The following is a 12,303-nucleotide window of genomic DNA, read 5'->3' as shown; positions in this document are numbered from 1 at the left end:
TTTTTTTTTTTACTGTTTTCTTTTTTTTTTTGAATTATTATTATTTTTATTTATATATGACAGCAGAATGCATTACAATTCATTTTATACACATAAAGCACAAATTTTTCATATCTCTGGTTGTATATAAAGTATATTCACACCAATTCCTGTCTTCATACATGTTCTTAGGGTAATGATGTCCATCTAATTTCACCATCTCTCCTACCCCTCTGCCCCTCCCTTCTCCTCCCTCCCCTTTGCCCTATCTAAAGTTCCTCTATTCCTCCCATATTCCTCCCCCACCCCCATTATGGATCAGCATCCATATATCAGAGAACATTTGCTTTAAGCTGTCTGTTCACCCTGTACAAACTCAGATTTTGAGGGCTTGTTTTGTGCCTGGGTTTTAGTAGGTATTAGTGCTCATCAGTCTTCCAATCAAAGATCTTAAGCTATACATCTTTCTTTTCAAATTTCAGCATCTCCAAAATTGATGTGTCTTACAGTCAGGGACATACCATCATTTAATATGGAAGCATTTGTTTCTTTCCTAGTGCATATAAATTAATGGTAAGTTGGTACCGGGAAATACACTACATTTACACAAAATTTGCTTTCACTTTAAACAAGAGCATATATATGAAATACTACTGACTTGCACGTGAGAAATCTGATGCCCAGAATGTTAAAAAAAATAACTGGCTTAAGATTGCCTGAGCATGTAGGAGGAAGAATTACGGTAAGGGTGCAATTGCTGAGGACAGATCACTGGAAACAGTGGTACAAAGCAAAATGGTACAGCCACTTTTGAAAAGAGTCTGGCAGTTTCTTACAAAACCAAAAATATTCTTTTAAGATCTAGCAACTGTACTCCTTGGTGTTTACACAAATGAACTGAAAATTTACATCCAGGCAAAAAGTGACACAACAATTCAACATTGTCAAAACTTGAAGGCAATCAAAATGATCTTCAGTTGGTGAATGGACAAATAAACCATGGTGCATCCATGGTATATTATTTAGCTCTAAAAACAAGCTATTGAGCCATGAATAGACCTGGAGCAACCTTAAATGCACATCACTAAGGGAAAGACACCAATCACAAAAGGCAACGTACTATATGATTCCAACTATGTGACATTTTAGAAAAGGCCAAACTAGAGAGACAGTAAAAAGCCCAGAGCCAGGTATATAGACCCAACTCCTCGGGAAGATCAGTAGCTGCCAAGAGTTGGTGAAGAGGTGAGTGGATGAATAGATGCAGCAAAGGAAAATCTTAGAGCAATGAAACTACTCTATATGATCCCATAGTGGTGGATTTATAGCACCATGCATTTATGAAACTCACAGAACTACACAACACTAGGACTGGACCTAATGGAAACTATGGGCTATAGTTACTCATAATGTATCATTATTGGCTCATGAATTGTAATAAAGGGCCCACAGTAATGCAAGGTGCTGATAACAGGAGATATGGGGGGAGGGGCCATAGAATATGGAAAAGGTACTTTCCACTAGATTTTTGGTAAATCTACATTCATTTAAATATATTTAGATATAAATATATAAAACTATTTATTAAATATTAAATATATATTAAGTATATTTGTGTAGATGAGAATGCATGTATTTATATATACATATATGCATATAAATGGCTTAAAAACATTTCACTTCTGAAATTCTCTTGAGATATAACAACGTTCTAGAAGGATATTTCATCACTCACAGCACATGGATAAAGGAAATTCCAAAATGGTAGTTGAAAAGGCTGTGAAATTGCATGGGCATTGCTGGCAGAAAAACATAAATGGAAAAATTGAAAAGAATCCCAAGATAATAATTATGTTAAAAAAAAGACTGCAAAATAACACAAATGGGTTATAGCACATTGATGGTGATAATTGGTATTGTTACCAAGGGCAATGAGATTATAAATAACTTTTCATTTTTCCCACTTTCTCATACTATTTTTGACATATCTGCTTTCTTATAATATTTTTTGATATTTGTGTGGAGTCTATGAATCCCATACTGAAGGCAGAAAAGAGGAGAACAGGCAGCAAAGCCAGACAACTTGCAACAATAGCACCATCTCTTCCTCCTCCACAACTTCTGAGAAGCTTCTAGGTGGAAGCCCTCATTGGAGATGCACATAAGATCAACTGAAACTCTGGTCTTTAAGAACCTTCAGTCCTGTCTCCCCAGGATCAGAGGTCTCCCAAGCTGTGACGATTCTCACAATGCAGAGGTGCACAAACTACAGAAGGGGCTGCATCAGCGGGCTTAAACTCTAAGTCCCTGGGTTTCCCTCCGCAACGCAGCCCCAGGACAGCAGGAATCCCACCCCTTAAACCCTCCCTGTCCAGAGTTCACTTAGACTGACTTTTTGGGTCAAAGAATTCATTCTGACTTTCCCCGTCTCACCCCAGCAGCAACAAGCGTTTCACATCAAGGACCTATGATTCACAGGGCAAGTTGACTCATTTCTGAAAGTTTCCACTTTGTGAATGAAAATGGTATTGACAGGTTGGAGGAGGATCAAGAACAGGGGACCATGTACCTCGCTCTGGAGGGACTTAAACAATGCAAGTCACATTTGCAGGCAACTGATTAAAACAAGGAAGGCGGTAATGGGGAAATATTGGGATGGTTACTGCCGTCCCTTTACTTACTTAATTACTTATTTTTTATTAATTGACCATGTTTACCTGGTTAACGACATTCCCCCCCACCCATTTCTCGTGCTGCCTTTTGGTTTTATTTTGGTTAATGTGAAAACACCCACAGTAGGCTTTCGGATGCTCATTTACAGATTCAGAGCCTATAAAATGACGGGGGTTTCCCCCCCCCCCCCATATAAGAAAAGGAAGGAAGGAACAGGTTATTGCAGAGGGTCATTTTATCTAATGAGGACCCCGCAGGGCAGGAAGCAGAGGCTGGAAGGGCTTAACACAGAGGAACTCAGCAAGCGGAAGAACACCTTAGACTCTGGGCTTATTTTTGTAGGAACCTGCTCAACACGGACAGCCTCAACCAGAGCACTGTCCAGGAGCCAAAGCTCGGGGCTGGAGCACCCGACAATGCACAGGGACCAGGAAAGCCAGCCCTGGAGACTGCCGAGCACGACTCTCACATCTACTCAGCCCGACCTTCCATCTGCAGAGCACCATGTAACTCCAGACCAAAGCACATCGCCAAGCCAAGGGCCAGAACTCTGCTCTACATGGGAAGCCTGACGAGAACCTTAGGGAAACCCAAGGCAGGTGAATCAGATCCTGTGACCCTTGCGGTCCTGAGCCACAAAGCAGGGAAATACCCTTTGCCTCAGCCCCACCACACACACAGCCCCAGGGCGCAGGGGAGAAAACCCCACCTGTGAATCATAGGAGCTCAGAACCTTCTCTGGATCTCTCTCAGAGCCCACTGAAGAGGTCAGCATGTGTCATCAGGGGCCAGGACAGCTGCACAACTCTCCTGCGAAACAAGATCTCATGGGTTTGGGGGTCTCTTAGGTCACCTCATCAATGCATGAGATGACCTGTCTGCAGGGGACGGGAGGCTCAGAAATGCCAGGCGAAACCTGGCATGTGGGGATGTGGTTTTCAACTTTTACATGTTATTTTGGTGGATACCTGGCTAATTTGGAATCAAGATCTTAACAGGTGAAACCCCAGGGAAGGTAAGTGACTTATCTAAGAAGACACAGCTGGAATTAGACAAACCTGGAAATAGAACTCAAGGGTTCATACTCTCTGTCCCCATAACTATACATCCTTGCTTAGAATAAACAAAGCAAACAAAGCAAAATAAATAAAACAAGGGCTAGGGATGTAGCTCAGTGGTAAAGAGGTTGCCTAGCAGGTATGAAGCCTTGGGTTCAATTCCCATCAAATAATAATAATAATAATAATATAAATTTTTAAAATAAAATAAAATGAATTTAAACTGAATGACCAAACAATAGTAAAGAAGATTGAAATCCAGAGGCAATACTTTCCTAGCCAATCAGGGGTTCTCTGTGGTATCAGCTAAGAGCTCTGAGCTGGGAATTGCCTCTTTTCCTACCCCAGCACACAGTGGAAGGAGAACTAACAATGCATTCTATTAATCAATCCTGGTGACACTGCGTAAGTTAGAGTCTAACAGCTTGAAGGGGCTCCAAGTCTGTTGTGCAGATGAGAAACATAAGGTCCAGGGAGAGGAAATGAGCTGCCTAGAAACACCCAGCTGGCCGTGGGCAGAGCCGATCCTGTATCCATCACTCACTCTCCACCGCTGTGTGATCCCCAGGGCACAGCACACATCTCGAGGTTAAGGACAGGGACACGGCTAATATGTCAAAACCTACACATGAGAAGAGATGTGGAAGTATAACAAATGGGAAAGCAAAGGAAGACTTTATTTGGTCCAAATCAAAGGTGGTGTAGCTGCCTAATGTAATCAAACAATGCAACCCCTAAAAAGGAAGAGATGGCTAATGTGGATTACATTCTGATGGACCACTGAGTGATAGAGGTAAGCTATAGAGTAATCTGTTTATCACAAGTCTACCAACAGTCCTCAGTGTGTGCAAAATTAAATGCTCTGGAGAGGTCTGCAAAGATGTGCCCCCAAATGATAACAAATATCACCTAAGCAGACGTAATGAGGATGCAAGGAATGGGGGTGGTGAGCTGAAAGAACTTCAGCCTTAATTGGGAAGATTTTTTTTCCCCTCAAGATGAATGCATTCACTTAATTTTTTTTTTTGCAATAAAAGTTTGACAATTTTTTAAAAAGAGGAAATAGAAATAAAATTTTAATGATTCATCTGTCTATTCATTCACCAGCTGAGCACCTCCGAGTGTCAGTCATGAAACAAGAAGTACAGCCCCTGCCCAAAAACTTATATTCTAACTCGAAGAGGTTTACCTGCTAGTCAAGCATAATGAGGTATGGACATGTATTCTGGGGAAAGAAAAGAGGAGATTAAGAAAATAAAGAAAGTGACCTCCATGTTTCACTGGAGATCCAGAAGCCAAAACTAGGTCCCCAGGAAATCCTAAGGCTGCCATCTTGAAACACAGATGTTGGCAAAGTACGCAAGTGGAGAGCTCTTTCATGATTTTAAAGAGATTTCCATTACCTTCAACATCAGTTGAGAGCTTGGAATGGAATATAATAGCACAAAAGACAGCTTACAGTTCCCAAACATTGAACCCCACAAATAGGGAGGTGGTGTTGTTGCTCTTTAAAGATGCGGCTTCTTTGGCTGTTTGTATCGGTACATATGGATTACTCTGCTGGGCTAGAGATGGCCTCTGCCAAAATTGCTGTTTTGATTTGGGTTTCTAAAAATAACTCACAGACCGCCTGCAGCGTAAGAGAAAGATGGTAGCACACAGCTCGAGGGAGGAAAATAGAAAGCATTTGATTTGAATTACCTAAGAGCTGAAATTGAGCACAAATACCTCCTGTAACAACTGCTATATAATGACCCACCTTAATGGAACCCTTTTAAAACAGAGGCAGTTCAACAAGCAAGTTTAATCGAAAATAAAATTTCCAGACCAACTATCCTGTCAAAGCCACATTAAATGAAGATAGCTCAGCAGTGACCAAATCTCTGGTGAGATGTCAGATGTGTGACGGGAAAGAGGGGCAGAAAGGGGTGTGTATGTGTGGCGGGGGGGTGGGGGGTGAATGTGCTCTCTTCTCTAGGAGAAATGGGAAGGAGGGCGGGAGGAAGAGAGACAAAGACATTCAAATTTAAGAAATAAAATTAAGGCCAGACATGGTGGTTCAGGCCTGTAATCCCTGCAGACTGGGAGGCTAAGGCAGGAGGACCTTGTGTTCAAAGCCGGTCTCAGCAACTTGGCAAGGCACTAAGCACCTCGGTGAGACCCTGTCTCTAAATAAAATATAAAAAAGGGCTGGAGATGTGGCTCAGTGGTTGAGTACCCCTGGGTTCAATCCCCAGTACCCAAAAATGTAAAAAAAATAAAAGAAATAAAATTAAAAGATAGGTGAGTCACTAAGTCGGCTGAGTTAGGTTCCAAAGGCCTCCGAGGAAATCTGTGTCTTGAAGCCAGCATCTGTTTTGTTTAAATTCACATTGCTTGGCTTGGACGTTCATTCATTAGCAAACAGTCTCTCACACCCAGCACCAGGCCTGGGTCTGAAAACGGTCAGGTGGAGAGAGAGGACACTGAGGGGTTGTCCCACGTAACTATTTCCCCAAAACCCACAGACACTGCAGCTAACCCCTTCCAAACCCCAGCACTGCCTGCCCCACCATGCAGCTTCATTAAGAAAGGAAAACTCTCTTCCAGAAGGTTCTAAAACCCTGGTTTCTAGCCCTTCCAATGACTCCAACAGAGTTGAGGGACAGCACCTTGACTTGGTGTCAGTGTGTGTGAGTGGGAACTGAACTAAAAGAGGAAACCTGAGGGGGCTCATGCGCCCACATTCTGGAAGGAGCCTCCCTGACCATGCTGGGCTTAGGAGACCCTCCATGAGTCCTTTCCAGAAGAAAATATAAGGGTAATGACGACGAGACACAAGCTCAACACTGCTATGTAGTGGAAGCAGGAATCAGACTAGAGCCTCTCTGACTTGGTGCATGCCCATCTTCCGTGGCCCAGAATTACATGGTCCCCTGACACCTTCTAGAAAGTTCCAATGCTGGAAGCATTACACTGTAGATGGCTGGAGACTCTATGAAAAGTATAACTGAGTCTTCGGCTGGGAATCCACTCTCCTGCCAAGGGGACGGATGATGGTGATGTTCCCTCCACTCCAAGGTTTTCCTGCCCCCAACCAGTGCTTGGAAGGAACCCAGCTCTGGGGTTCAAATGGCAGCCCTGCTGCTCAGAGCCGTCTAAGGTTTAGTAAATAGGTACCTCTGGGCCTCCCTGGTTCCTGAATTTTGAGAAATAGCACCTAACTAATGGTTTTCAAGAGTCCCTCTTAAGCACTTTGTGTTCATTAGCCCACAGAGGACTTCCAACGTGCTGCTATGATTCTGTGTGCCCAAATGAGAAAGACATGGCACAGAAAAGCCAAATTACTCACCCAGCGCTGCTCTGCTCATTGATGTCCAAAGCGGGGTTCTGCAGGTGGTCTGGCTACAGTCCATGCTGTGACTGGGATCCAGACACACTCTGGGGAACCATCAGGAGACTTCTACAAGATCACAGGAATGAAAAGCTCCCCAGGCCACCTGCAAAGAGTAAGAACTCAGTAACTTATTAGGCATCACTTAAAACTTAATGTGTTTGGTGAGCCAAAAATACAAGGGCATCCACTACAGTACCCATGTGGCTGGGGTGAAGGGGACACGGCCACCTGCAGAAGTGCCGTTCCCTGACCAGCATTCTCCACCTGTCCACAGCTGGCACCCTGTCTTGGACTCAGGGCACCGGGCCAGGGATGTAGTTCTCTTCCCTTTGAATCCTCCTGGTGCCTTCTCTCTGGGGATCCTGCAAGAACCTAAGCTGGGGTAGCTGGGGTGGGGACAGGCTCTGACATGTGCACAGCAAAAAGCATGGCTGCTTCCAAAGTGACACAGACACATTAATCCCCAAGGCAACAGGCATGCTGGGGTGGACCCACCACTTCTGAAACTCTGCAGATGCCAACCACACGGACCTCAAGGTGATCCCTTGTACAGAAGAGGTGGCATGCACTCCAAAAGGTGGCAAAAGTAACAATCTGGCAGAGGAGACTCTGTTGGTTGTAGAGGAGCCAGTCAACCACTGCTGACTTCTTATCACAACATTCCAGCACTGTTCAAGTTCAGGGCAGACAGCAAGGCACTCAAGAGAAAGTTGAGGCCAGGGAAGAATCATTCCTAGCCTGAATCAGCCTCAGCAATCCCATTACCTCTGAGAGGGGCTGGCCAGGAGGCCACCTGGCCCAGGCTGGCCAAGGACAAATAAGGGGAAGTCTACTGGGGATTTCTGGGGAAATTCTTCTTCCCTAGTAGAAGATAGAGACTTGAAATAGAAAGGACCTCTTTTCCTACCCGATTCTTCTTTTTGCTCAAAATGCTGTCTTGGCAAAGTGATGTCTACAGCAGAAAAACAAACCTGGCAAGTGCATCTTTTCTGATACCTCTGCTAATACCAGGTGCAGGCGGTGAGGTAGAGAAACAGAAACTCCTAAGCACGACTGGTGGAAGTGTACATTGGTACAGTCATTCTGGAAAACAATCTGGTAGCACTCGTGAAATTAAATATGCACATGCACTATGACTCATCCGTCAGTGCTGGGTCCAGGCCAGAGAAACTCTCTCACAGTCCATGCAGGTACAGGTGTGAGGTGCTCATCACAAAACCAGCTGAGATCACCTGGGGTCCATGGCGGGGTACAGAGATGTAAACAGGGCAGGTCCTGTGTCAAGTGAACCAGCTGCACTGAGGGCACCAGGACTGGATTGATCCAGTTTGGATATGGTTTGAAGGTGTTCCCAAAGGTTCCTGTGTCGGAAGCTTGGGGCTCAGTTTCCAGCTCAGTGCAGTGATGCTGAGGGTTGGTGAGACCCTGGAGAGACGGACCCTAGTGGGAGGTCATTAGGGAGGCTGCCCTCCAGCAGGGATTAACATGGTGCTCACAGCATCCCTGCCCCTCCCTGGCTCTCTGCCTCACCATGGGATCTCCTGCTCTCACGCGCTCTCTCCGTAACACCAAGCCCCACGCGGCCTCTGCCAGAGCCAAGTGGTGCTGCCCGGCGCCCCTTGAACCTGCAGCACTGGACTAGGCACCCAGGCAAGGCAAGGAGCAAATGCACTGCACTAGAAGCCCATGGAGGAGCGAAGAGGAGGGAAACGAAGAAAGAAAAACAAGCCTGGAGAGGAAGCTGAAAAAATGCAACCAAACTAAGTGTCAGAAAAGCCACGTGTGATGGCTTCCGTGATTCTCACTGGCTGTGGCCCTCTGGCAGGTCCCCACGGTGAAAAGCAGACATGAAGAGCTGTCCTGACACACGGCTGCGTGCCTCTGAGGGGATCCCCTGTGGGAGACTGGAGCCCCCAGTGCTCAGAGGCTGTCTCTAGAATAAGGCCCGGCGTTACCCATGGGGCAAGCGCAGTGGGACAAGGGGAAAGAGGGGATGGGGAGGACACAGAGCCCCATAACGAGGGTGCTGACGCCTGTGGGAGACGGAGAGTGCCTTCGCTAAGTTGTACTTGCACCCAGCCCTGGCTGGGGGCTCCCAGCTCACCCGCCGAGTGAAGGTCCTGGGGTCCCAACCCCAGCACCACCGCCCGCCCCTCACTGCAGAGCGGATGCTGTGCGTGTGCCAGGTGAGCAGTGGGGATCGCGCTGCCCCTTCTGATGCCACCCGAGGGGGCACACGGGACCCTGCACATTCACGTATCGAGTCCTTCTTTCCTTCTGTGGCCATAAATAATACATACTGACTAAAGCAGGTTCTGAAAAAGAGAGGAGATGACACAGAAGAGAGCAAAAGAGGAAACCGTCAACCCTCCTGTCACCCCCATGCGGGTAAGCACTGCATTTTCCAAAGAGCTGGCATCTCTGGTATTCAGGGTCCTCAAAATTCAGGACCTAACACACCCTCCCAGCGGTCTTGGTTATTTTCTTTCTGTTCTGGCCTTTGGGGACTGTCACATCACAACTTGTCACCACTCTCCTCAAGGTGCTCCCTCTTCCCCATCATGGTCCTTTAGGAGTTGGGAGAGACGGAGGAATGGCATGAGTTCCTGGGGTCCCTTTTACCCCAAAAGGCATCTAGCTGCCCACTCTGAATGAATCCTCAACAGGGAGACAAGGTCAAAGTGAGGCTTTGCTACTCCTGACAAATTGTTCCCAAAGACCTATTTATGCTGCCACTAGCCGTGCAGGCCCCTGCCAGGCTCCCTACAGATTCTCACAGTACAATGCAAAACCTTTTATTCTAAGGGAGACGCTGCCATTGCCCTGCTTTGGCGAGCACTGCCGTGACCCCCAGGAACCCCGAGCTCGCCGCATTCGTGCCGAATGCGCACATCTTCCCAAAGAAGTGTCTCTGTATATAAAGAGATGCTTTTCAAGGCAGCCTAGGGATGGAGTGGGGGGCAGGACTGTGAGAATTGGAGGGCAATCTCAAGCCTCCTGAGAAAGAGGGAAAAACAGAGGAGTAACAAGTGGAATATCCTCCTGAAAAACCGCAACTAAAACTCCCCCAAGTCCATCCTCCCTGAGAACACGTGTGTACAACAGTGACCACACCACGAGGAAGAGCGGAGCCCCAGGCAGCAGGACCCCGGATGCACGTGGGTGGGTGGCCCCGAGCTCTGGGACTTGGGCACTCCAAGGCCATTTTTTAAGTTAATTAATCAACTAATTTATTTATTTACTTATTACAGGAGTAGTTACTTTGGTTTTCACATAAGGTAAGCAAACTCAAAGAATGTGAAAAAACACACAGAAAAAATAAGGGGTGTCAGGAGTGGAAAGGAAGCGAATGCAGAAGGGGAGGCCCGTGGCCTGGAGAACAAGGTCAGGCACTGTCCTGCGCCGTGGGGTGACCACAGATAACAACTGCTTATCACATGCTTCATAAAGAACCAGAAGGGGGCAGTTTGAAGGTTCCAAGGACAAACAAAGGATACATGATTAAGGAGAAGGAAAAGCTAATATCCTGACTTGATCATTCTACAGTATATACAGATACCAAACTATCACACTACACCTCTCGGATGTGCAATTATTCCATGTCACACTACCCCATAAATGTGCAATTATTACATGTCAATTTAGTAAAAAGCACTCCGGAGCATCCCTTAGGGCTAAGGATGAGGTTAAGTTCCTGCCTCCCAGTGGGAGGCCCATGTCACTTCTCAGGCCTGTTGCTGGCCACTAGTGGTTCCTGCTCAGACCCAGCTCCAGTGCTGGATCCCCCAGAGCCCCCACACTTCATGTGGGCTGAGACCTCCACTGGGCACTCCTCTGGCTCCTGTGGGGCTAATTCTCCCACTTACCCTCATCTTATCCTAAGTCAGCTCCCTGGGAAGTCCATCAGTGCAGAGTCCATGTTGGGTCTCATCTTGCCCTGACTCGCTCCTTCTCCCAGAGCTTAGCCCAGCCACGCACTGCACTGGCTGCTGTAGCAGTCACCCCCAGAGCACAAGAGTCACTGTCCAGGGGGCAGATCTCCACGCTGAAATGGGCCAGCAGTTCCGAGAAGGACTGGCCTGAGAGTGGAAGGCATAATGGGTTGGGCAAGTGCAGAGATGGAGAGGGGGGTCCTTAGATGACTGCACTGTTTCCCCTCTCCTCCCTAGCCTCACTCCATCAATCCAGCCAATTCTTTGGAATGGATTTCTCAAGTGCCTGCTATCACCAAGACACTGCTGTGAAGAATTGCAAAACTAAGGCCACTCCCTGAGTGTGCATGCTAGTTAGGGAGTCAAGACTTCAACCCAAGGAATGTTAGGTAACCATGGAGGAATGAAGTGTGAGAAAACAAAGCAAGACTGACAAAGATTAATGGAGTGTAGGCACTGCATGGTCTGGGCTCAGGACAGCAGGGTCACTGTGGGCTGCAAAGGAAAAATCCTCTGAGAGCCCCTGTGAAGGATGACCATGGCATGTGGGTGGGTGGATGGTGGTGGCATCAGTAATGAAGCACTGGAGTGGAGAAGGGTACTGCGTGCTCGGGACAAGACCTTCTTGGGGCCAGAACAGAAAGAAAATAACCAAGACCCCTGGGAGGATGTGTTAGGTCCTGAATTTTGAGGACCCTGAAAACCAGGCAGAGGATTTGCCAACTCCCACCTGTGGGCATCGCAGTCGTCACCAATCCATCCTACAGAGCCCAGATGGGACCTCAGATTTTTCTCCCATTCAGGGCTCCAGGCAGCCCCTACCAGTCAATCCAGGTGACAGTTCCAGGCTATTTGCCTTGCAGGTTGTAACAGTCAGGAGTGGCAATATTATGACGCATTAACATGTATCCCCAAATTGCAGAATTTTAAAGAAATAAAGAGTAACAACCCCTTCAGTCTACATGTCTATCATGGGTTATGCACAATCAGAGATTGTGCTCTGTGTTAGCACCAGCCAGACCAGACTATTCTCCACTTCAAGCACTGCAAGGTGGCAGGTCTGAAAAGCGAGAGACCTCTGAAGGGTCTCTCACTAGTATTCTGAAATGACACATCACTTCTGCTCATGACTCATTGGCTACAATTGGTCAGAGCAAACAAGGAAGTAGGAGAATGAATGGCCTGCGTACACCACCATCCAGAGAATGTGGAATTTACTATCCATTCATTCCACTAGCAAGACTTCAAATGCCTGCCTTGCCCCTGCAGACTCCCCTTCTCATTA

The 12,303-nt window shown here is 46.8% G+C and overlaps 1 long non-coding RNA gene across 1 annotated transcript in view; it reads right to left on the bottom strand.

Annotated features, from left to right (window-relative positions):
- Positions 1-12,303, bottom strand: part of LOC124106811 (uncharacterized) — a 386,111-nt gene that overhangs the window by 169,440 nt on the left and 204,368 nt on the right. The window contains exon 4 of the long non-coding RNA XR_009228688.1: positions 7,042-7,189. This is a non-coding gene — a long non-coding RNA (uncharacterized LOC124106811). The remainder of the gene's footprint in view (positions 1-7,041; positions 7,190-12,303) is intronic.

The sequence above is a fragment of the Marmota monax genome, unplaced genomic scaffold (assembly GCF_021218885.2).
Source record: "Marmota monax isolate L192 unplaced genomic scaffold, Marmota_monax_Labrador192_F-V1.1 WCK01_AAM20220418_F8-fsc00003, whole genome shotgun sequence".
NCBI lineage: Eukaryota > Metazoa > Chordata > Mammalia > Rodentia > Sciuridae > Marmota > Marmota monax.
This window is presented reverse-complemented; position numbering and strand designations above follow the sequence as displayed.